This window comes from Balaenoptera ricei, chromosome 17, assembly GCF_028023285.1.
Source record: "Balaenoptera ricei isolate mBalRic1 chromosome 17, mBalRic1.hap2, whole genome shotgun sequence".
Classification (NCBI taxonomy): Eukaryota; Metazoa; Chordata; class Mammalia; order Artiodactyla; family Balaenopteridae; genus Balaenoptera; species Balaenoptera ricei.
Genome location: NC_082655.1, coordinates 17860234 through 17886580, shown reverse-complemented (window position 1 = coordinate 17886580; position 26347 = coordinate 17860234). Strand labels below are relative to the sequence as shown.

The following is a 26347-nucleotide window of genomic DNA, read 5'->3' as shown; positions in this document are numbered from 1 at the left end:
AGAAGAAAAAACCAGAGCTGCAAGGCAGAGATAGAATGAAGTATTATGAGAGTGAAGAGGCGTGAGAGATCACTTTAAGTTGAGATATTTGGGGAAGAAAATGGTAGTAGAATTATACCTTGAATGAAGGATATAGAAGAATTTTGACAAGCAGATATGGGGAGTGGGAGGGGAAAAGCCATTTCAGGTTGAGAACAAAATGGGTGGAGAAAAAGGGCAAAGTGTGTGCAAGAGGAAGCAAAAAAAAAAAAAAAAAAAAATCTGGTTTGTGTTTTTAACATAGTTCTTCACAGTACCAGCTACAAGGCAAGGTGGGCCATGTCAAAAGTCAAACTGGAAAATTGAAACTCTGGATTAGCCAGGTTAAGTGTACCTGGTGCAACAATTTTTATGCGCCAGTTCTTGACATTAAACCTTGATATAAATTCTACATTGTAAACATATGTATGTAGGCCAAGAGCAGGAGAGATGAAAAAATTATCTGTGTAATTCAGAAAAAAACTCCTCCCTAGAAAGTAAAAGAGGACAATTAGAGCTGAATCTGCCAATTTTTAATCTATATTCTTTATATTTATTATAATTTAGCCAGCTCAACCATGTAAACCTCATACTAACATGTAAAGTGAACTGGAAAGCTGAAAAAAAAGGCAGGAAAAATATGTTCAATTCATAGACAGGATTAGGTAAATTCAGATCACAGAACAAAATGATGTACTGAATTGTATTTATCCAAATTATACAAATTAATTTTTTTCACTTTCCAGGTTACCTAGCTTGGGAAAACACTGCCACAATCCCCCCAAATTATTCCTTTTTGATATTAATGTGTCATCCAGTGCTGGATGCGTAGTGATTTCTTTCAAGGGCTAGCATTTCCTTCTCTTCAATCTTATGAAAAAATTGTACTTTTCTACTCCCTGGACTTGCTTCTCAATGATTTCTTGTTTGTACACAAAAGTATGTATTCTACTCCCGAAGCGTGACAGGCTTTTTGGCCTTTTCTAGAAGAAATGAAAAAAAGTTAAAATATTGAAAATTTAAGCAGCTTTTCAGAGAAATAAACTACAAATTTTTAAAAGGTAAAGAGAGAGAAAACATTTCATTCTTTCTATAATGAGCAGCATCAATCAAGCTCCACATTCTGGGTAGGAATTTTAAGTATGATATTTTTTCATAATGTATTTTATTTTTTAAAAAGGAAGCACAGGTGTATTTTGAGGGAGAGGTAAAACATAGAAAATGCAAAATTTGTTTTAACAATTGGTATACAATATTTTGAAACAGTGTAATTATTTAAAAATACAGCATAGCCAACAGCCTGTAAAATTGCTTTTAGCATTTCATTTGGTAAAGTTAAGTAGGAAGTCTTTCTTAAATAAAAACTAGCTGTCAACACAGTCCATAAGTTAGATTGTATATGGTTTTTGTTTGTTTTTTTTTAAATTTTTATTTTATATTGGAGCGTAGTTGATTAACAATGTTGTGTCAGCTTCTGGTGTACAGCAAAGTGATTCAATTATACATACACATGTGTTTATTCTTTCAAATTCTTTTCCCATTTAGGTTATTACAGAATATTGAGCAGCATTTCCTGTGCTATATATACAGTAGGTCCTTGTTGGTTATCTATTTTATTTTATTTTATTTTATTTTTGATATTGCTACTTTTTAAAAAATTTATTTATTTTATTTATTTTATTTTTTGTTGCATTGGGTATTTGTTGCTGAGCGCAGGCTTTAATTGCAGCAAGCGGGGGCCACGCTTCGTGGCGATGCGTGGTCTTCTCATTGTGGTAGCTTCTCTTGTTGTGAAGCACGGGCTCTAGGCACGCGGGCTTCAGTAGTTGTGGCACGCAGGCTCAGTAGTTGTGGCTCGCGGGCTCTAGAGCGCAGGCTCAGTACTCGTGGCACACGGGCTTAGTTGCCCCGTGGTATGTGGGATCTTCCGGGACCAGGGATCGAACCCGTGTCCCCTGCATTGGCAGGCGGATTCTTAACCACTGTGCCTCCAGGGAAAGTCCATCTACTTTAAATGTAAGGGTTGTATATGTTGAAAGAACTCTTCCTCGAGTTTCCAAAATCCTTTTCTTCCATGATAACCCACATAAAGCATGGCTAGTGAGGTATACAGGGCAGAACACTCTTAGGCGGATGTGCTGTAGGGATAATTGCATAACCAGAATTCTTTTGACTTTTACAGAAATAACAGGGTAAATCTGAGCTTCCTCTTGTTGAGGAGGCATAGTAATTTGGCGGAATCAAAATAAACCCATAGAAATGCCTTTGTAAAAGTCCCAGCAACGGGCTTCCCTGGTGGCGCAGTGGTTGAGAATCTGCCTGCTAATGCAGGGGACACGGGTTCGAGCCCTGGTCTGGGAAGATCCCACATGCCACGGAGTGGCTGGGCCCGTGAGCCACAACTGCTGAGCCTGCGCGTCTGGAGCCTGTGCCCCGCAACGGGAGGGGCCGCGATAGTGAGAGGCCCGCGCATCGCGATGAAGAGCGGTCCCCGCACCGCGATGAAGAGTGGCCCCCACTTGCCGCAACTGGAGAAAGCCCTCGCACGAACCGAAGACCCAGCACAGCCAAAAATAAATAAATAAATTAAAAGTCCCAGCAACAGTGATATGTCTCCTTTGTTGCCATAATCTGATGCCACAATTCTGTACAATGAGCACAGCTCCTAGAGGAAGAAGGTTTTGTGTATGTCTGCAAACCTCAATGCAAGATTATATATCAAGCATCATGTCGTACTGTTGTTTCTTCTTCCTCCTGCCACATTTTTTGATGAAAACCACATACAGTGTCAAAACCACTACCCAACAGCATACATAGATGGATGATGAAATAGTTAGAACTGTCTGTTTGGATTCTGAGAATGGCTTTTTAGATTCCTCATAAATGGTGAAAATCAAGCCACCCAGAAGGATTACAGACCAAACCAATACTGGAATGAGTCCCATGAAATTAACAACAATGGTTTTCCTTCCAGATGGGCCCCATCAGGTTTGTTTATGGTTAAAATTGCAAACATCTTAGCAGGAAGTAAACTTGACATGTATAACACTGAGTAGAAGGACATGAAGAGCATGGCAATATTTCCTCTAAGGCAGGTAGCAAAGGATGATTTTATGAGAGCTACTAACTTGACGGTTAACAAGAAGAGACGGATATTCCAAACGTTACCCCTGTAGAAGAACTGGATTACTGTGGCAATGAGAAAGAAAGGGAAGAACCCAGTGATGACTGCTTCATAGGTCATCCACAAGTGATGTTTATGAAACCACATGGCATTGTACAGCCACTCTCGGAAGTAGGACTTGCTCCAACGGGTCTGCTGGTTTAACCATCTGAGATATTCTATAGGTGTTTCAGTAAGGCACTTGGATCGAGCTGTGTATTTTGTTGCATAGCCAGACTCAGCACCCGGTTCGTTAGATGCCTGTCATCTCCAAAAGTACATTGTCTGCCCAGAAATGTCTGATTGTACCAGTCTTCCACAAATTCATGCAGTAAGGAGTTTCTGTACGTTCCCAGAGGTCCACCAATGCACTGGACACATCCAAAATAAGACCGACAGACCTTTTCTATGTTAAAAGCCATCTAGTATCTTACACTGTTGAGGAAGGAGATCCAGGAATCATACTTGTTTAAAATCTGCAAGAAAAATAAAAGTAACTAAAAATAATTAAATAAAGGTAAAACTCAACTAAAAATTCCAAAAAAATCTGCACCATCTTGAGGTCATTACCTAGTGTTTTGTTATTTTATTTGCCTATTTTGGCTTTCTTCCTATTTTTGACATGGTCATATTTTATTTTCTCTGATTCTGTATTACTGGATTGATTTGATAAGTGGAGTGCATGTATTGGGCCTCATTGATAATAAATATTTTTCTCTACTTCATCGTCCTCTGTAATTTTTTGCTATGATTTTTTGTTCCTGTTCTTGTTGTTATGTTATAATATTGAGGGGTTTTTTAGGCTTAATTCTCAGCTCCTAAGTTCTCTCCCACTCTTTCTTACCATCTAATATTTGAAAAATTTTAAGTCCTATTCTCTCCCACTCTGGTTAATTTCCAACTCATGCAATTCTGCTAATTTTCCTTCTCCATCCTCCCTACTTTTTTGCAATGCCAATGATAAAAAAGTTTGCTCTGGCTTCTACCCAAAACTTGAATCCTGAAATAAGGCTCTATACAAAGGCCTTTGAAAATTACAGGTTTTTTCTTGGCAATATTTCATAATTATCTCCTCTGTCTCAACTTTGTTCTGTTTTCATCTGAATTTTGCATGCTTCCTTTTTATCACCAGGCTATTTCTGTGTCCATCTAGTGCATTTTATTTCCCTTCAGTATTACCATGCATATAAATATGGGTTATACAGCAATGCAATGCAATTTAAAACTTTAAATTTAAAGTTATATTTCCATATGCTTCTCATCTTTTGCTAAAATCTAATTGCACTTTTTCAAAGGAGTCATTTTAAACCTCACATATTTTCACATATTTGTTTTCCCATCCCATACATTTCAATATTAATATTGATAACAATTAATAACAATATTAATATTTGTTTCACTAATTGTTTCCACATTGATAGCAAATAATAGGAAATAAATAATTGGAAAACCATAGGTTTTAAATACATAGGTATGAGATGTAGAATCCATTCCCTGCCATACTTCCATTTTTTAACCCTTGTATTAAATGAGTTCCAACATCATTTTATCAGAACATTAAGTTACGGCTCAAGAAGAGATGGTGGAAACCATACACACTTACATTATATTTCAGATGACTTATCAGCCACCACATACATGGGTTATGACCCAGGATTAAGCAAAGAAATCATAAATTATTTTAATTTAAACAAGAGAAGACACGGTAAAGTGTGTTCGAGGCACGTTCTAATGTGCTCCAGCACCAAAAACAATATGTGGCACAAAGTTCGGTGTGTAGTAAATATATGTTCAAGGAGTCAATGAGTGAGGGTGCTACTAAAAGTGACGCATGCAAAAAGTGAAGCCATATGCACCTGGACATCTCCTCTGACACCTCCAACCATGGGATCTTCTTCTAAAACTTTTACCATCTCCACAGTTGAGGCAGAGTCAAGCATGGTGTCTGAATCACAAACCTGCAAAGAAGAAAGTAAAAAGTAAATTAAAGAATAGAAGACAATGAGTGTGCTCCATATAGTCAAAATTAGGCATATATATGATATCTTCAGCCTTATTGTCGCAAGGCCCCAATAAGCAAGTATCACAGGGATGACAGAGTTTGTTATATCGTGGCAAATACAAAAAACTTGTTTTTCAGCAAACTCAATATTTAAATTCATGACATTGCTGTACAGAACAGCTGAAATGATGGGTTAGGTATGGCTCGGAAGGTGACCAGCTTTTCCTGGTTTGCCATGGTTGCTCCCAGTTTTGGCAATGAAAGTCTCATGTCTTAGGTAGCATCCTAGGTTTCCAGGACCTGGAAAATATCTTGGGTTGGTCACTCGAGATGTCTTTTTTTTAATTGCTTTAAATAAGGCTATTAGGCAACTTGTCCCACAGGTCTGAAAGATATCGAAAATGTCTATGACAGTATTGAAAGGGAGGCAGGTTTAACAGTGATTTTTCTCCAGTTTTAATATGGTGAATAAAAGACAGGAAGGCAATTCTCTTAAAACTGGTTGTATAATTCTAAGGCAAGATGTCCATATGACCTTGACTTAGCAAATGACACTCTGTCAGAAAGGAAACTTGCATGACCTTCAGATCATTTTTTATTCTAGAGTATTAAGTATTCATCTAGCCCTTTGTACATAAAAGTAGATGTAAATAACTTAAGCAGTTGTAGAAATTCTAATTGTTGTTCTTAAAAACAATCTTGATATGGGTCAAAGAACACAATTTTGAAACCAAGAAAATTATTGGGGTTTTTCTATGTCATGAACCCCTAACAGACTTTCTGTTTGCACTTTTGTAGACATTAGATTCTAGTTCTGTTAATCGTATTGGAGGTTTTGTTACATAGCTGTAAACTGGATTAAATCCAGAATTCTTCTAGTTTCCTCAAATATATGGCTAAGACTCTCAAACGAACGTTGCCAACTTTTTCCCACTCATCTGCTTTGGAATCACTAAGGACAAAGACTGCCCTTGAATATCTCTGGAGGGACTATACCAGGTCTTCCTCACTACTCAGATGGCAGCCAAACTTCAAGAACTTGAACCTTAGGTCTACATCTCCCCATAAAGAAAGGCTCCTTCAGACTCTAGGAACTTCACACTAGCTTGAAACCTCAAAATCAAATTGATGAGGAATAGAAGTAGCTGACATCAACATAATTTTCTTCTGCCAGAAGAAAGATGCCAGATCAAAACTTCATAGTTTAACCAAATGTGAAACACTCTTTTTCTCTTCTTTTCTTTTCAATACTCTGGCATTAACTTGGAAGGATAATGCAGTCACCCATCTCCCAAGACATTGCTAAGGGGGATAACCTTAACACTTCTGGGGAAATTGAAACTCAGTTACCCAAGATCAGTGAGCAAAACACTTGGCTTAAAAAGATGACTCCTTTGATGAGGTCTTTTCTTGGACTTATTTGGTTTTGATTGGTTTGGGTCTTGAGGACCATGGCTCTAAAGTGCTCTTCAGACATTGGGAATTATCCTGCTTATAATAGTCACCGCACTCTCCCTGGTGTGTTGTATTCTCTCAAAAGCTTTAAATACATGTTCACAGTCACTAAGTGCCAAGCAAATGTTCCTAAAAATATCTCCTAATTTTTTTAAAGAACAATTCCTTAAATTTTGATCACATTTCTGTTAAGGTGAGAGTCTGATCTAAATGTGGAAATTGTTAAAAAGAAACAACAGGCCCAAAATGGAGTCAGTTGTGCTTGGCCCCATGTCAGCAAACCAAGACTTAATATTGAACCTAATTATAATTTAAGCCTCTGCAAGGAATGTGACTTTCAAGCAGTCAACATGGAATTACCTGGTCAGCACTAGTGAGGAAATATGCCTGATAGAACCCCCAGCTTCTCCCAAAAGAAGGTAACCTTGCCTGAAACAATCCACTTTTTGCTAGAAACTTCCTTTTTCCAGCCCTTTCTGCCAGAAAACAAAACAAAACAAAAAAACAAAACCCTTCCATTATGTACAGCTTCTCAGAGCTCCTATCTGCTAAGATGGGATGCTGCCTGACTCATGAATCATTAAATAAAGTCAATTATTGGACCTTCAAATTTACTCAGTTGAATTGTGTTTTGTTCTTTAATATTATTCTTTTCTGGGAATGTAGCAAGGCCATGGTAGATATAAATTGATCAGAGCTAACATATAATGAACCAGTTTCACATCCCCATCCAAACAATAAATTGACATGGTTGGCAGATATGGGGGTATTATCTGTAATTCCCATTATTTTGCCAACAAGTCTGGCAGTCCTAGATGGAATTTAATCAAGACTTAGCCTAATTATTTATATCACAGGCAATTATTTTTACAGTTTTTTCAATACTTTATAAAAAGAGTAGGGATTTGATGTACCAGTTTTGGAAAAAAAAAAAAAACTAAGAAAATAATTTGTAGAAGCATAAACTCTCACAGTTGAAGGAGAATTTATGCATATGTAGCATGACCCGCTCACATAATAAGTTAAGGAATCCCAGCATTTTAAAAATTGCGTCTGTGTCAGTTTTACTAATTGGTGTTTTTTTCTAAAAAGATTATATATGAATAAAAATGTTGGTGAAAACAGCAATTTAAATGCATTATTGGAACATATGACTTAAGGAGTATATAGGGTATCCGGTTATAAAAAGTGAACTCATCACCTCTCTAGATTTAACTAATTATAGCAATTTTAGGGTTAACTTCTGAATTTTTAATTTTATATTGCTTATTTAGAAGCATAATAAATATATTATCTAAATAAAACCCATTTATTGTTTTCTTGGCCTTCTATATTGGCCCAGCATGGTCTCACTTTTCTAGGGGAAAAAATTTAGACAAAAACTAGGCATAAGTTTTTCATTGTAGAAAATAAGATTTTTCTAATACTTCAGTTTATACTCAAGGGTCCCAAGTCTCAGAAACCTAAACAAATTCCTACAATAGCGATGTTTTGCCTCTCTCTTGCCTTGTCTGTCACTGTTTTGTATACAGCTATAAGCCTGGCAGGCCAATAACTAGGGTAGTAGAAAGTGAAGGCATAATTTCAAATCCACTTTTCAACCTCTCAGCATCCAGAGTTTATGGCCACACCCACCTCTATTGACTCAAGCTGGGAAAGGTAAAACCAGAAAGCTAAAATAAGGCTAAAAACAACAGGAAGGGGGCAACCTAGAATTAATGTTCAAATAACTCCGCCTGCTTGTGAGATAAGCAAGCCAAGGGAGCTGCCTCTCTGAAATGACTAAACTTGAACCAAACTTCTGAGGTTCTGCATATTTAAATTGGTCCTGCCCCTCCCAGTTTCCAACAGCAAAGTGCCAGAAGTTCTCTGAGAGAGACTGTTCACATGGTGAGTTTAACTGTCAGAAGGGAATGCTCTCAGAAATCTCCTGGGAGGGGTTTGTTATAGTGGGATCAAAGAGTTTTCTAAAGAAGTTCAATTTCTGGATGTTCTTTAGTGATAGAATGCCAACTAGAAAACCACCGTCTACGACAGTCTGTGAAAGCATGTATGTTCATGGATATAACAGTGTTAATTTGTTTGTGTGTAAAGGGTATAATTCAAGCCCTTCTTAAAATCAGTCTAGTAGAAACAGGATTTCTAGCTGTCTCCTCACCAATTAATGAGAAGTGTGCAATTTCAAAACTGTTGGCTGTTTAGCCCTGGGCTAGAAACTGTGGGAGAAATACACCAGTTCACAAGGAGCTTAACCTCACACTGGGAAAAACCACAGGACTGATTTGCACACAGGAAACAATTGGAGAACAAATCAAAATGTCTTTCTGTCCACACTGAATGTATCACTGTAATTTGTTGAAACTACATGATCGCCAGTCGTAAGATTTCTCACTAGGACATATGGAAATGAGGCAAAGTCACCAAATTTTGACTAAAATGAGTGGAAAATGTCAAGACAAGAAGACGTTATTGGGAGGAACCAGCCACCTCAGTCTTAACCACAGAATCATCAGCTAAATTGCTTAAGACCATGGCTCCCCCTCCTTCACTGTTCTAGCCAAGAGACAGTTTCGCCGCTTCCTCCGAATCTAAAACAGGAGTTGGCAAACTAAGGTCTACGGACAAGTCTGCCTTTGCACCAATTTCTATACGGCCTGGGGGTTAAAAATAGCTTTTACCTTTTAAAATAGCTGAAAAAAAATTGAAAAAGAATTTTTTGTGACACATGGAAATTACATGAAATTCAAATTTCAGTGGCCATAAATAAAGTTTTATTGGAACTCAGTCATGCACATTCAGTTTCATATTATCTATGGCTGCTTTCACACTAAAACAGCAAAGTTGAATAGCTACAACACAGACCATATAGCCCGCAAAGCTTAATGATTTCTATCAGGCCTTTTACAAGGAAGTATGCCAACCCTGAGCCTAAAAGAATTGGTTGGGGGGCCGGGCCGGGGGTGGGTCTCTTTCATAAAAAAACAAAGAACAAACTAAAAGAACAAGTTGAGATAAAGTATGTTCTAAGTTCCAATTTAACTCTACTAGAGGTTTTTAGGATTGCCTCTATCTCTTATTCTTATAATAGGCCAAGATTTGACTATTATAGCAAATCAAGAGGCCGCAATGAAATCTTGAGTTCTGTACCTTACTACTTTTATGACCTTGAACAAACTGTTACCATCATCATGATACCACAGTGACACACTGTATGTAAAAGTACTTGGTAAATTACAAAGGCTCACAGAAAAGTCATATATGCCATTAGTATAGGGTGCTAATCTTTCATTGTTTGTACTTGCTAAGTAAACCCACTCATTACCATGAACAGGTGACTCAGTAAAGAGAATCACTGAAAGGAACATGAGCATGGATTACATATCAAGAATATCTTATCACAATGAACAAGTTCAAATGTATCCAAAACATCTATAGCAGTTAGATATATAAATTGCTATAAATCTGTTAAATAAGCTGTTAGACTGTAAGTCCATTCCAATTTATCTCACTGATCTTAAAGTTAATCTACCTCACAACAATTTAAATAAAAATATCCTGTAGAAATATTGTTATTTATTCTACCATATGCTTGTCAACTTCTAAGACCCCAGTCTAAAATGCTGAGTATCCATGTTTCACCTTTTTTAAAACATATTTCCTTTCAGATTGACTGGTGGGTTCTCCACCTCTGCCTGCCCCGAACCACTTCAAAGGGCACTGAGAGCTACACAGCAAGAGGAAACCTTAACTATTCTGGCTGCCTTCAATGAGGAAACAGGTTGAAAATAAATCAAGACCCTTTCTGTTGCTACTGCCTTCATCCTTTGCCTGCTTGTAAACCTCAATCCTTTCTTCATCTTGACCCTTCATCTTAACCTGAACCCAGCGAGACTATTTCTTTCTACCACATTTGAAATTACTCTTGATTGTGACCCCACTACCTAGTTTCCCTGCCACCACTTAACCACAAAATAGATGGAAAGTCCTTTGCTCTTCCTTCCCCTGGGACATTTCTCTAGTGAAAAGGGGTCAGCCAGAACAACAACAACAAAAATTCACAAATAGTTATTTACCAGCAAACCCAATATGGTTCCAGCCCCCTAAAGTCCTAAGAGTACCATACCAAAGTAAACACATTACTGAAAGGAAAAGAAAGCACTATGCAAAACCTTGGAATCAGACAGATCTGAGTCCCAATCCACCATCGACCAGTTATATTCATTTGGACTAGCTTCTTAACCTTAGACCCCTTACCTCACCTTTCTAAGTCTCCATCTCTCGGGTGAAAAATATGGATAATTATATCCACATCACAGGTTTATTGTGATGGAGAATTAGGTAATGTATGTATAGCACTTAAAAGGGCTAGCTCATAGTAAATGCTCAATAAAAGGAAGGCATATATACTAAGAAGTGATAAATCAAAACAAGAGGCACAAACTAAGGACACTAAACCAATGAGGAAAGGAGTTCTTATCATCGCTGTAAATAAAATGTGACACAGAGAGCAAAAACTAATGCCTGATCCAATGTCCAACAAACATAAACATGTCAGTGTACCTGAGAAGGCAATGGAAGAATCCTTAGATTGGGCCATCTACTAAGGCAAGAATTATATTAGAGAGCAGTTTACAGCTGATTACGATTCATTTATAGCATGAATTATATCCTTGGAGTACAATGTATGAAAGTTCCTGTAGTAAAGGCTGGACCCATGGAAACTTACAAAAGTATTTGTTGCATCTTGAGTCAGCATCTCTTCATTGACTTTGACCCTGCTGAATGTGATACTACTTAAAATAGAAACATAATCTTTCATTTTGGAAGTACATAAATACGTATGACACAGTTTTATCTGTTTAATATAGGCCCTAAGAACTGCATTGTTTGATGAAAAAGAGTACATATGACTGGTAATTTGTGTGGGACCATATGCATGCAGAAGATGGGGGAAACCAAAGAACTGGGACAAAAAATAACCTTCACGAAAATAGAATATTGCACACAGTTGACCAAAAGCTCAATCAAAATTCACAGCACATGGTCATTAATTATATTAAACAGACTTCTAGGACTTTATCAATATTACATGATATTTTCATTTTAAAAAATCTTTTTCTATTTATTTGCATTCTGGATAAATAGAATTTACATGTAAGCGTGCAGCTAAATTTACCAGCTTCAGATTAAGCAGCAAATACATAATGGCGAATTATGGGAGTGGCAAATACAAAATCATAAAATCTAAGAATTTTAGAGCTAAAAAGCCCATTTGAAATTAATGAGTAAAATAATTTCAGAAGAAAAAAAATGTCCTCACAGGAAAAGAAAAGATAATCTTTCTTTTGGGAGAGAGATGGGGAATGGGGAGGACAATCCTCTCTTAGAGTATTTGGTTTATGGTATAAGATCTCAAATCTAGCCAATGGAAAGCCTCTACTTCTGGACACCTAAACAATTTGGCATTTCTTTATTACTCTTCTTGAAAGAGATTAGGAAGATATATTCCTTCTTTGGTAGAATGAATTACCCAAATTGTTATAAAATAATTCTTGTCTCTGGTCAACCTAGAATATCTTCAAAACATTGAATTTTTTAAAAAAAGGAATCATTTGGTTATTCTCCTTTCCTTTTTAGGAAGGCTTAAACATAAGTGAAGTTTATAGAAGGTGTAAAGCAAAGGTGACAAGCCAACTGGAAAAGTGAGAAACCAAATGTTGTCACCTCTAAGTCTTACGCAATGAAACACCCTTATTCCAAATGTTTGGAATTCTTATTCTAAAAAAGGGAATCAGGAAATCCTATAATGGTGGCCCTTAAACACCAATCTAAACAACTAAGTTGAATCTAGATTCAGATTTTCCCTTTCTTAGTTCAATGTGCTCTTAATCTTATCCTATAAAATGAAGAATACAAAGAAACATAGTATATAACATTCTCAGCATTGGCCCTCAGAATATTTAAGTTACTCTTAGACTTCCTATATAGAACAGGAACCAATCAAATATTATATACATTAATTCTCATTATTCACAGTAGCTATGTTTTACCAAGTTTCTATGAACAATGAATTAGCAAATATCAAAATTTGCTTCCAGCAGAAATATAGTGTTAGAGTCCTCCAAGCCTCTGATCACAATATTTTTGTCTAGTGATTAATGTCTAAACTTTTTTTATTTGTGTTTCTGTTTTAAAACACACACACACACATGATTCATTAACCGTGAACTCATGTCCAACTATAACTACACTATAACTCATGCTTGAGTAAAGCTCATCTAACAAACCTATTTTCTCCGTAAGGCAATTAGTCTTCGTGTGTTATGAACCCTGGATAGCACTTTGACGCTGCAGTTGGGGACCATTTTAAACAAAAACATGGTATTAAATAAACTAAAGGTGGTACTTGTTTACTGTCTAAAAGCTGAGACAAGAAGGCAAGCATAATCTTGTTTGACTTTAACAGGGAACGTGCACATCGGGCAAATCAAATCTTTTGCCGCTCTGCACGTGTCTGCAAATGACTACAAAAGCACTGCAACTGTTGATTTTGGGGTAGCGAATACAATTTAGTGAGTAGGTTAATTTACAAATACAGAATTCATGAATAATGAGGGTCAACTCTACTATTATGAATGATTCAGTCTTACTTTTCTCCTGCTCAATGAATCTTGGATACCTAGGATGCTACCCGATTAAGTTAATAATAAAGTTGTCTCCTATATACTTTCCTTTAGAAAATATTCGTATTTACAATAAGTCCTCTACGTATGAACGAGTTCTGTTCCAAGAGCGTGTTTGATAAGTCCAATTTGTTCGTTAAGTCCAACAAAGTTAGCCTAGGTACCCAACTAACACAATCGGCTATGTAGTACTTTACTGTAGTAGGTTTATAATACTTTTCACACAAATAATACATAAAAAACAAACAATCACAAAAAATAAAGAAAACATTTTTAATCTTACAGTACAGTACCTTGAAAAGTACAGCAGTACCCGCTACATCACTGCTGCTTTTACACTTGCTTCTGGATATCCTGGGGTTGAAATAAAGATACTGTTCTACTGTACTCTATACAGTACTGTACAGTAAAGTACACAAAAGCACAACCACTTGTAGAGGATGCACGCACATGACAAGGTACGCCAGACACATGAACTAACTTATGTGATTGGACATGTGAACACATGTTCGCATCTTTGAAAGTTTGCAACTTGAAGGTTCATATTTGGGGGACTTACTGTATTAATACAGTTGTCTCCTATATACTTTCCTTTTAGAAAATGTTCATATTTACAGTATTGTATATTTTCCACCTGGGAAATCCCTAATGCACACTTCATGAGATAATTTTTCTCTTTCATCACACAGACTGATAGCCATTTACATTGTAAAATCCATGTTCAGTGACAGGAGATATGTTAAAGCAATTAAATAATCTAGATGTCACAGGATACTTAAAGTCTTCTGATATTGTAGATTAAAAAATGATGCAAAAAGGCAAGTATAACATAATTTAAAATTTCTTCTTTTAAAGAGTTTTTTTGGCGTGGACCATTTTTAAAGTCTTTATTGAATTTGTTACAATACTGCTTCTGTTTTATTTTTTGGTTCTTTGGCCACAAGGTGTGTGGGATCTTAGGGATCACCGACCAGGGATCGAACCCACACCCCCTGCATTGGAAGGTGAAGTCTTAACCACTGGACTGCCAAGGAAGTCCCTCAAATTTTTTTTTAAAAAAGAAGGGGACTGTTTTACCTTCCGGTTGTTGTTTCATCTATATTTTTATTTTTTCTAACATACCTGTTAGTTTTCTAATCTTATTTTATTTTTTACTCTTTGTTATTGTTCTGCTCCTTTTTTTCTTTTTTTTTTCTTTTTTTTTTTTGCCACCCTGTGTGGCTTGTGGGATCTTGGTTCATGAGCCAGGGGTCGGGCCTGAGCTTCTGCAGTGGGAGCTCCGAGTCCAAATCACTGGACTAACAGAGAACCTCAGACCCCAGGGAATATTCATCGGAGTGAGGTCTCCCAGAGGTCCTCATCTCGGCACCAAGACCCAGTTCTACCCAACAGCCTACAGACTCCAGTGCTGGAAGCTTCAGGCCAAACAACTAGTAAGACAGGAACACAATCCCACCCATCAAAAAAAAGAAGCAACAACAAAAGTCACAGATGAAGGAGCAAGGTAAAAACCTATAAGACCAAATAAATGAAGAGGAAATAGTACCATGTGTAAAATAGGTAGCTAGTGGGAATCTGCTGTATAGCACAGGGAGTTCAGCTTTGCTCTCTGTGATGACCTAGATGGGTGGGAGGGGGGTGGGGGAGGGAGGCCCAAGAGGGAGGGGATATAGGTATACATATAGCTGATTCACTTCATTGTACAGCAGAAACTAACACAGCATTGTAAAGCAATTATATATCAATTAAAAACTAAATTTTAAAAATTAAATTAAATTTTAAAAAAAGAAGGGGAAAGAAGAGAGATATATGCTGGAAAGTATTATATTTGACAATCTATGTTTGAGTCAAGTATTCGCTGCAGATGATTTTAATTTTGCTTATTGTGATTTGCTACATTTTTTAAAAACACACTGCCCTAATCATGTGTTATTTTGGCAAATAAAAAAGCTAACATAAATACTAATTTGAAAAGATAAGAAAGACTTTTGCCCTACCTTGAGCCATATCTAGACAGATCAGAATCTGTCCTTCTTTGAAAAAAAAAACAGTTTCTCCAGAAAATACTTTGATTCAAAATTAAGAAAATCTTCCTCATTCTCCTCTTTATTTCTCATTCTCCACATCTATGTTTTGTCATTTTGTTATTTTTCTTCTTCTGTTTTTCTAACTACTCTGTCTCTGAAAGGAGCCACTAGCATCATAGATGAATTCTCTACCACATTGCATTTATCCTAGACTAAATCTTCCCTCAATATTCCAGGTCAGTATTAATTATTTGAGGGGCTATAACACTGAGACAGTAGTCAGTAGAGAAGACTAGAAATGACAGCTGAGAGAGATAGAGGAAGAGGTGATAACTGATAAAGATTGGTCTGGAATAGACCAGAGGATGCCTACCCAGAGAGCCCAGGAGAGTAGATGCAAGGGTACCTTTGAAACTGTAAGCAGGAGAGAGTAAAGAAGATCTTGACAGCCTTCAGAACACGTATTTTTGATATTCTGTTTTATAGGAGGCAAGATCACAGGTAGTTAAGCAGGGAAGAGTTTGGGTAAGGCCTTGGCAAAGTGGTGAAAATATGAAATAATAGACATGAGAACAATAAGCAAAACATTTACTCAAGATCAAATCAAATGAAAAGAGTGCTGAGGATCCAGCTGCAACTGGAAACCAATCATTCTGGCCATCTCTCTGCACAGCTAAACAGTGTTCTCTAGCCAGGTTAGCAAGTATGAGCAGATGGTCAATTTCTTCCCCTTGCCCCCATTCTCTGTTGTGCATTAACACCTGAATTTTGCTTCCTTCCATCCCTAACCAACTTGAACTCCACATTCAATCACTTGTAATGCTCAGGAGCCAATAACCTCAACTCCTCCCCCTTTGTCTTTCTGTGGCTTCTGCTCTGCAACTCTTGGACCTTGGGTCAGTCAGAATGGAAGATGAGAGTGTATTTTTTAATTCAGTATTTATTGAAGTATAGTTGATTTACAATGTTGTGTTAATTTCAGGTGTACAGCAAAGTAAATCTGTTATACATATATTTAAATTTTAGAAATTTCCACTGCTATAGGACGAGGATGGTTAAGTATCTGGGAATTTGATGAAGGATGACCGAATGGAATTTACTGGTCTCAGAATGCCAAAAGATTTTTTTACCCTGTTTAGATGGTTGGAATGGGCTGAGAGTCTACAAAGGTTTCAGGGCCCAGTTAACAGTTGCTGCTAGGGTCAGTCTATCTGGAGGCTTCACCCTGAAGGAAGGAAATTTCTCAAGCCTGGTTAGGTCTGTAGCAGGAAGCCTATTCTAACATTTCATATTTTATATTATTTTTTCCTGGACAGGTACAATGTCAAATTGTCAAGAATACAAGCAAAATTCAAAACAAAAAAGATGGGAGATGTAGATTTGGGAAGAGCAGGTTTAAAAAAAAGAAAAAAAGGAAACCCCACACAATGACTTCTTGATTAGAAATAACAAATGTAACGATGGTTTTAACTAGAATTAAAGGGAAAATATCAAAATAGATGTTCTCTCCTTTTAGGTTTCATTCTTCAAATCCTCTGCAAGTTTCCAAGTCATCCCTTCCTTTAAATATTTCATTTTATTTTCTCATCTGGGCCTGAAGTTGCAAAAGGCAAATATGTAAAAATGTCCTGAGTTAATTACAACTACCTAAATTGTGATAGTTCTAGAAATTAGAAGAACTTGGGAGTGAAACTCTATCAACTCCCTAGAAGGGAGATTAATATGCAGATGGTATCAACTTAAGAAATGCTTCAAAACTCTTCAGAGATTAACCAAATTCACTCTGTGGTGGGCATTGACATGTACTATAGTTTTGAAGTAAGGACTAGATGATCATATAAGAAAATAACAATAGTATTGTCAGCAAACTTTTTAATAATATTAACAATACCATTATTAACAACTTTTGTTAAGCCCCTTTGGATACATGATTTGAAATAATTATCTCAAACCCTTTATGAGATTAGTTTCTTGTATCCAGATAACCGAGGTTTGGGAGGTGGTCTTGCTCAAGGTCAACCACCTACTAACAACTGTGATTAGAATCTCAGTCAATTGACTTTAAAGCCAGAGTCCATTTTTATCCCATTACACAAAGAGACCCACTGGGCATCACTTCATGCCCATAAAGATCCCTAAAAAATATGATGGGTCCTCTGAAAACTAGAATTTTACTGTCAACAGAAGGCTAAGAGTGTCCAGTGGATTTTGTAAGCCAGAGACATTTCTCCCTTCTTGATATTATTATGACCAAAATCTAATAAAGTATCTGCAGAAAATTACAACTAGAAAACTTACAGGAGAGATTGGTTCAAGATGGTGGAGTAGAAGGATGTGTACTCACTCCCTCTTGCAAGAGCACCAGAATCACAACTAACTGCTGAACAACCGTTGACAGGAAGATGCTGGAACTCACCAAAAAAGATACACCATATCCAAAGACAAAGGAGAAGCTGAAGTGAGATGGTAGGAGGGGTGCAATCACAATAAAGTCAAATCCCATAACTGCTGGGTGGGTGACCCACAAACTGGAGAACACTTATACCACAGAAGTCCACCCACTGGAGTAAAGGTTCTGAGCCTGACATCAGGCTTCCCAACCTGGGAGTCTGGCAACAGGAGGAGGAATTCCCAGAGAATAAGACTTTGAAGGCTAGCAGGATTTGATTTCAAGACTTTGACAGGACTGGGGGAAACATAGACTCCACTCTTGGAGGGCACACACAAAGTAGTGTGTGCATCAGGACCCAGGGGGAAGGAGCAGTGACCCCATAGGAGACTGAACCAGACCTACCTGCTAGTGTTGGATGGTCTCCTGCAGAGGCAGGGGGTGGCTGTGGCTCACTGCGGGGAAGGACACTGGCAGCAGAAATTCTGGGAAGTACTCCTTGGTATGAGCCCTTCCAGAGTCTGCCATTAGCTCCACCAAAGGGCCTGTAGCCTCCAGTGCTGGGTTACTCCAGGCCAAAACACCAATAGGGAGGGAACTCAGCTCCACCCATCAGCAGAAAAGCAGATTAGTTTTACTGAGCTCTGCCCACCAGAGCAACACCCAGCTCTAACCACCACCAGTCCCTCCCATCAGGAAACTTGCACAAGCCTCTTAGATGGCCTCATTCACCAGAGGACAGACAGCAGAAGCAAGAAGAACTACAATCCTGCAGCCTGTGAAATGAAAACCACATTCACAGAAAGATACACAAAATGAAAAGGCAGAAGACTATCTACCAGATGAAGGAACAAATAAAACCCCAGAAAACCAACTAAATGAAGTGGAGAAAGGGAAGCTTCCAGAAAAAGAATTCAGAATAATGATAGTGAAGATGATTCAGAACCTCGGAAAAAGAATGGAGGCAAAGATCGAGAAGATGCAAGAAATGTTTAACAAAGACCTAGAAGAATTAATCAACAAACACCTAGAAGAATTAAAGAACAAACAAACTGAGATGAACAATACAAGAAGTGAAATGAAAAATGCACTAGAAGGAATCAATAGCAGAATAACTGAGGCAGAGGAACGGATAAGTGACCTGGAAGACAAAATGGTGGAATTCACTGCTGTGGAACAGAATAAAGAAAAAAGAATGAAAGGAAATGAAGACACCTAAGAGACCACTGGGACAACATTAAATGCACCAACATTCGCATTATAGGGGTCCCAGAAGGAGAAGAGAGAGAGAAAGGACCTGAGAAAATATTTGAAGAGATTATAGTTGAAAACTTCCCTAACATGGGAAAGGACATAGCTGCCACCCAAGTCCAGAAAGTGCAAAGAGTCCCAGGCAGGATAAACCTAAGGTGAAACACGCCAAGACACATAGTAATCAAACTGACAAAAATTAAAGACAGAAAAATTATTAAAAGCAACAAGGGGAAAATGACAAATAACATACAAGGGAAATCCCATAAGGTTAACTGCTGATTTCTCAGCAGAAACTCTACAAGCCAGAGGGAGTGGCACGATATATTTAAAGTGATAAAAGGGAAGAACGTACAACCAAGATTACTCTACCCAGCAAGGATCTCATTCAGATTTGACGAAGAAATCAAAAGCTTTCCAGACAAGCAAAAGCTAAAAGAATTCAGCACCACCAAACCAGCTCTACAACAAATGCTAAAGAACTTCTCTAAGTGGGAAACACAAGAGACGATAAGGACCTACAAAAACAAACCCAAAACAATTAAGAAAATGGTAATAGCAACATACATATCGATAATCAGCATAAATGTGAATGGAGTAAATGCCCCAACCAAAAGACACAGGCTCGCTGGATGGATACAAAAACAAGACCCATATACATGCTGTCTACAAGAGACCCACTTTAGACCTAGAGATACATACAGACTGAAAGTTAGGGGATGGAAAAAGATATTCCATTCAAATGGAAATCAAAAGAATGCTGGAGTAGCAATTCTCATATCAGACACAATAGACTTTAAAATAAAGAATGTTACAAGAGACAAGGAAGGACACTACATATTGATCAAGGGCTCAATCCAAGAAGAAGATATAACAATTATAAATATTTATGCACCCAACATAGGAGCACCTCAATACATAAGGCAAATGCTAACAGCTATAAAAGAGGAAATCGACAGTAACACAATAATAGTGGGGGAATTTAACACCTCACTTACACCAATGGACAGATCATCTACACAAATGGACAGACCATCCAGAGAGAAAATTAATAAGGAAACACAAGTTTTAAATGACACAGTAGACCTGATAGATTTAATTGATATTTATAGGACATTCCATCAGAAAACAGCAGATTACACTTTCTTCTCAAGTGCACACGGAACATTCTTCAGGATACATCACATCTTGGGTCACAAATCAAGTCTCAGTAAATTTAAGAAAATTGAAATCATATCAAGCATCTTTTCTGACCACAACGCTATGAGATTAGAAATCAGTTACAGGGAAAAAAATGTAAAAAACACAAACACATGGAGGCTAAACAATATGTTACTAAATAACTAAGAGATTTGATCAGAAGAAATAAAAAAAAAATACCTAGAGACAAATGACAATGAAAACATGATGATCCAAAACCTATGGGATGCAGCAAAAGAAGTTCCAAGAGGGATGTTTATAGCAATACAAGCCTACCTCAAGAGAAAAGAAAAATCTCAAATAAACAATCTAACCTTACACCTAAAGGAACTAGAGAAAGAAGAAAAAACAAAACCCAAAGTTAGTAGAAGGAAAGAAATCATAAAGATCAGAGCAGAAATAAATGAAATAGAAACAAAGAAAACAATAGCAAAGATCAATAAAACTAAAAGCTGGTTCTTTGAGAAGATAAACAAAATTGATAAACCTTTAGCCAGACTCATCAAGAAAAAGAGGCCGAGGACTCAAATCAATAAAATTAGAAATGAAAAAGAAGTTACAATGGACACCGCAGAAATACAAACTTCATAAGAGACTACTGCAAGCAACTCTATGCCAATAAAATGGACAACCTGGAAGAAATGGACAAATTCTTAGAAAGGTTTAACCTTCCAACACTGAACCAGGAAGAAACAGAAAATATGAACAGACCAATCACAAGCACTGAAATTGAAGCTGTGATTAAAAATCTTCCAACAAACAAAAGTCCAGGACCAGATGGCTTCACAGGTGAATTCTATCAAACATTTAGAGAAGAGCTAATACTCATCCTTCTCAAACTCTTCCAAAAAATTGCAGAGGAAAGAACACTCCCAAAGTCATTCTACAAGGCCACCATCACCCTGATACCAAAACCAGAGAAAGATACTACAAAAAAAGAAAATTACAGACCAATATCACTGAAGAATATAGATGAAAAATACTCAACAAAATACTAGCAAACAGTATCCAACAACACATTAAAAGGATCATACACCATGATCAAGTGGGATTTATGCCAGGGATGCAAGGATTCGTCAATATATGCAAATCAATCAATGTGATACACCATATTAACAAACGGAAGGATAAAAACCATATGATAACCTCAATAGATGCAGAAAAAGCTTTTGACAAAATTCAACACCCATTTGTGATAAAAACTCTCTAGAGGGCTTCCCTGGTGGTGCAGTGGTTGAGAGTCTGCCTGCCAATGCAGGGGACACGGGTTCAAGCCCTGGTCTGGGAGGATCCCACATGCTGCGGAGCAACTAGGCCCGTGAGCCACAATTGCTGAGCCTGAGCATCTGGAGCCTGTGCTCCGCGACAAGAGAGGCCGCGACAGTGAGAGACCTGCACACCATGATGAAGAGTGGCCCCCGCTTGCCACAACTAGAGAAAGCCCTTGCACAGAAACGAAGACCCAACACAGCCATAAATAAAAATAAAAAAAAATAAAAATAAAACAAAAAACAAAAAACAAAAAACTCTCTAGAAAGTGGGCATAGAGAGATCTTACCTCAACATAATAAAGGCCATATATGACAAACACACAGCAAACATCGTTCTCAATGGTGAAAAACTGAAAGCATTTCCTCTAAGATCAGTAGCAAGACAAGGATGTCCACTCTCGCCACTATTATTCAACAAAGTTTTGGAAGTCCTAGCCATGGCAATCAGAGAAGAAAAAGAAATAAAAGTAATACAGATTGGAAAAGAAGAAGTAAAATTGTCACTATTTGCAGATGAAATGATACTATACATAGAAAATCCTAAAGATGCCACCAGAAAACTACTAGAGCTAATCAAAGAATTTGGTAAAATTGCAGGATACAAAATTAATGCACAGAAATCTCTTGCATTCCTATACACTAACAACAAAAGATCAGAAAGAGAAATTAAGGAAACAATCCCATTCACCATTGCAACAAAAAGAATAAAATACCTAGGAATAAACCTACGTAAGAAGACAAAAGACCTGTAAGCAGAAAACTATAAGACACTGATGAAAGAAATCAAAGATGACACAAACAGATGGGGAGATATACCATGTTCTTGGATTGAAAGAGTCAATATTGTGAAAATGACTATACTACCCAAAGCAATCTACAGATTCAATGCAATCCCTATCAAATTACCAATGGTATTTTTTACAGAACTAGAACAAAAAATCTTAAAATTTGTATGGAGACAAAAAAGACCCTGAATAGCCAAAGCAATCTTGAAGGAAAAAAATGGAGCTGGAGGAATCAGGCTCCCAGACTCCAGACTATATTACAAAGCTACAGTAATCAAGACAATATGGTACTGGCACAAAAACAGAAATATAGATCAATGGAACAGGATAGAAAGCCCAGAGAAACCCACGCACCCATGGTCAACTAATCCATGACAAAGGAGGCAAGGATATACAATGGGGAAAAGACAGTCTATTCAATAAGTGGTGCTGGGAAAACTGGACAGCTACATGTACAAGAATGAAGTTAGAGCACTCCCAAACACCATGCACAAAAATAAACTCAAAATGGATTAAAGACCAAAATGTAAGGCCAGACTCTATAAAACTCTTAGAGGAAAACATAGGAAGAACACTCTATGACATAAATCACAGCAAGATCCTTTTTGACTCACTTTCTAGAGAAATGGAAATAAAAGCAAAAATAAACAAATGGGACTTAATGAAACTTAAAAGCTCTTGCACAGTAAAGGAAACCATATACAAGACAAAAAAGACAACCCCCAGAGTGGGAGAAAATATTTGCAAACAATCAATGGACAAAGGATTAATCTCCAAAATATATAAACAGCTCATGCAGCTCAATATTAAAAAATCAAACAACCCAATCAGAAAATGGGCAGAAGGCCTAAATAGACATTTCTCCAAAGAAGACATACAGATGGCCAAGAGGCACATGAAAATATGCTCTACATCACTAATTATTAGAGAAATGCAAATCAAAACTACAATGAGGTATTACCTCACACTGGTTAGAATGGGCATCATCAGAAAATCTACAAACAACAAATGCTGGAGAGGGTGTGTAGAAAAAGGAACCCTCTTGCACTGTTGGTGGGAATGTAAATTGATACAGCCACTATGGAGAAGAGTATGGAGGTTCCATAAAAAACTAAAAATAGAACTACCATATGACCCAGCAATCCCACTACTGGGCATATACCCCGAGGAAACCATAGTTCAAAAAGACACATGCACCCCAATGTTCATTGCAGCACTATTTACAGTAGCCAGGTCATGGAAGCAACCTAAATGCCCATCGACAGATAAATGGATAAAGAAGATGTGGCACATATATACAATGGAATATTACTAGGCTATAAAAAGGAGCAAAATTGGGTCATTTGTAGAGATGTGGGTGGACCTAGAGACTGTCATACCGAGTGAAGTATGTCAGAAAGGGAAAAACAAATGTCATATATTAACGCATATATGTGGAATCTAGAAAAATGGTACAAGAGGGAAGAGGTATGGGAACATATGTATATGTATAACTGATTCACTTTTTTACAAAGCAGAAACTAATACACCATTGTAAAGAAATTATACTCCAATAAAGATGTTAAAAAAAAAAGAAAAGAAAAATGGTACAGATGAACCGGTTGGCAAGGCAGAAATAGAGACACAGATGTAGAGAACAAATGTATGGAAACCAAGGGAGGAAAGCAGGGAGGGGGTGGTGGAATGAATTGGGAGATTGGGATTGACATATATACACTAATATGTATAAAATAGATAACTAGTAAGAACCTGCTGTGTAAAAAAATAAAATAAAATAAAATTCAAAAAAAAAAAAGGAAGAAAACTCACAGGAACCCTACTAACATTCTAAAAAAGAAAGCCTCAATGACAGCTAGGAGAGGAGAAACCGAAGAGTGTGCAGGCAGGGAATTAGTGAGAGACACAGCCTGTCTGATTTTCATGCAAGCAAACGACATCACAAATGTTTTCAAAGTTCAAGTTGCAGTGAATGAGGTAATGCTGTTTGGAAAGTGAAATAAACATGACTTAGGTTTTGCTCTGGAAAGTTGATCTCCCCCACCCTTTTTCATTTTCCTATTCTTTTTCTCTGTGTCTAAATTTTGAATTCCTTATCCTGTTAAATCAAAATTGTTTTCTCCATTCTCATTTTGCCTAGTCTCTGTGAAACACTTCCTTGGGCCTGCAGATTTTCTCAAGACACTTCTGCTGGGACAGACACTATTTTTTTGCAAGGCTGGTGATTTTAAGATTGTGGAAAATAATGTTGGACTTGACTTGGCACATCCAAGGTGGAAGAAAAGGTAAGATAGGGGAAGAGAAGGAAGGACGAGTCTCCTGTTCAAAATAATCTTGATTTCCAACCAATAACACTGTACAAGTTAAGCATTTTCATTGTCTTAACCATTTCATAAGATTTTTTTTCTCTCTTTTGGAATGTGCTTTCAACAGTCATGCTGTTTTCAGATGAACTGAAAGAAGTACTGTGTCAAAGGACAAGTCATAGCATATGACTGGAGAGCTACAAAAGATGCCTTATTTAAATGTATGTTTGTCCTGGCAGATGTGGAAACCTACCTGTACGTAATCCACACTTCGTCCCAGTGCCCTGAAGGCCCTGTACATGACTTCTCTTTTTCCACCCCATTTTTGCATGATGCAAAAATGTCTGTTGGACAAAGCCAACTGTGTGACAAGTTGTGAGCTTTCTTTATGTGACTCACCCGTCTCACCAGGACCCTTCACGTGGAAGTTGTTCTTCCAGATATAAGTGGCTGGTTTGTCCCTGCCCATGACTTTACTGAAGATGTCCATCATGTAAAGTTTATCTTCCGAGTTTCCATCTATGACCATGACAACTTTAATTCCAGGGTAGGTTAGCCTTTTCACAGATTGCAAACATTTCCATAAGTAGTCTGGATCTTCTTGATACGCAGCAATGCAAAGAGCAACAGTTTTGTTCAAGTTAACGGGGATATTTCAGTATTTTTTCAGTGCTCAAAAAAGGCAAACAGGTTTTGAATAAGGACATGTAAAGCTAAAAAGGCACCATATGGTCCAAAAGATAAATAGTAATCATCCGTATGGATAAGTTGGTAGCCAACAATATAAGAAACTATGATTCCAGTGAGGAGAGAGGCTCCAAAGAGTGTGGTTCCAGATATTCTCAGGAAACTTAGAAACTTCTCACAATGCATCTGTAAAATAATCACATGATGCACTTGGTTAACCACTCTTGTCCCAGGCTTGTTACATACATGGTATCACAGGGAGAGCATTGGCACTCCAGGAGTTCTAACCCTGAGTTTCTTTCCTTTTTTTTTTTTTAAACTTTCTATTTTATGTTGGAGTATAGCCAATGTTGTGATAGTTTCAGGTGCATAGCAAACTGACTCAGCCATACATATACGTGTATCCATTCTCCCCCAAACTCTCCTGCCATCCAGGCTGCCACGTAACATTAAGCAGAGTTCCCTGTGCTATACAGTAGGTTCTTGTTGGTTATCAGTTTTAAATATGGCAGCATGTACATGTCGATCCCAAACTCCCTAATTATCCCTTCCACCCATCCTTCCCCCCTGGTAACCATAAGTTTTTTCTCTAAGCCTGTGAGTCTGTTTCCGTTTTGTAAATAAGTTCATTTCTTTTTAGATTCTGTGTGTAAGGGATATCATATGATATTTCTCTTTGTCTGACTTACTTCACTCAGTATGACAATCTCTAGATGCATCTATGTTGCTGTAAATGGCATTATTTCTTTCTTTTAAAAGGCCGAGTAAATTCCATTGTATATGTGTACCTTATCTTCTTTATCCTCTGTCGATGGACATTTATAACCCTGAGTTTCTCACCTACGTAGCTGTGTGACTTTCTGCACCTCAATTTACTCATCTGCAAAACAGGTATAAAGATGCCCTTTCCACACACCTCAGAGGACTCTTTCAAACATCAGATGAGATGATGGTGCAACATACCACTGAAAATCATAATGTGTTAAACAAATATATGGATGCAGTATTTTTAGTGTATTAGATTATCTTTCTAAGGATGCACTCTATGTATGGGGTCATAGATAAGTGTATAACCTGAACTTCCTAACAAGCAAGACACCTTCTTCCTGTACC

General features: G+C 37.4%; 1 pseudogene; it reads right to left on the bottom strand.

Annotated features, from left to right (window-relative positions):
* Positions 1–2729: 2729 nt before the first annotated feature.
* Positions 2730–25420, bottom strand: LOC132351621 (hyaluronan synthase 2-like; annotated as a pseudogene).
* Positions 25421–26347: the final 927 nt, after the last annotated feature.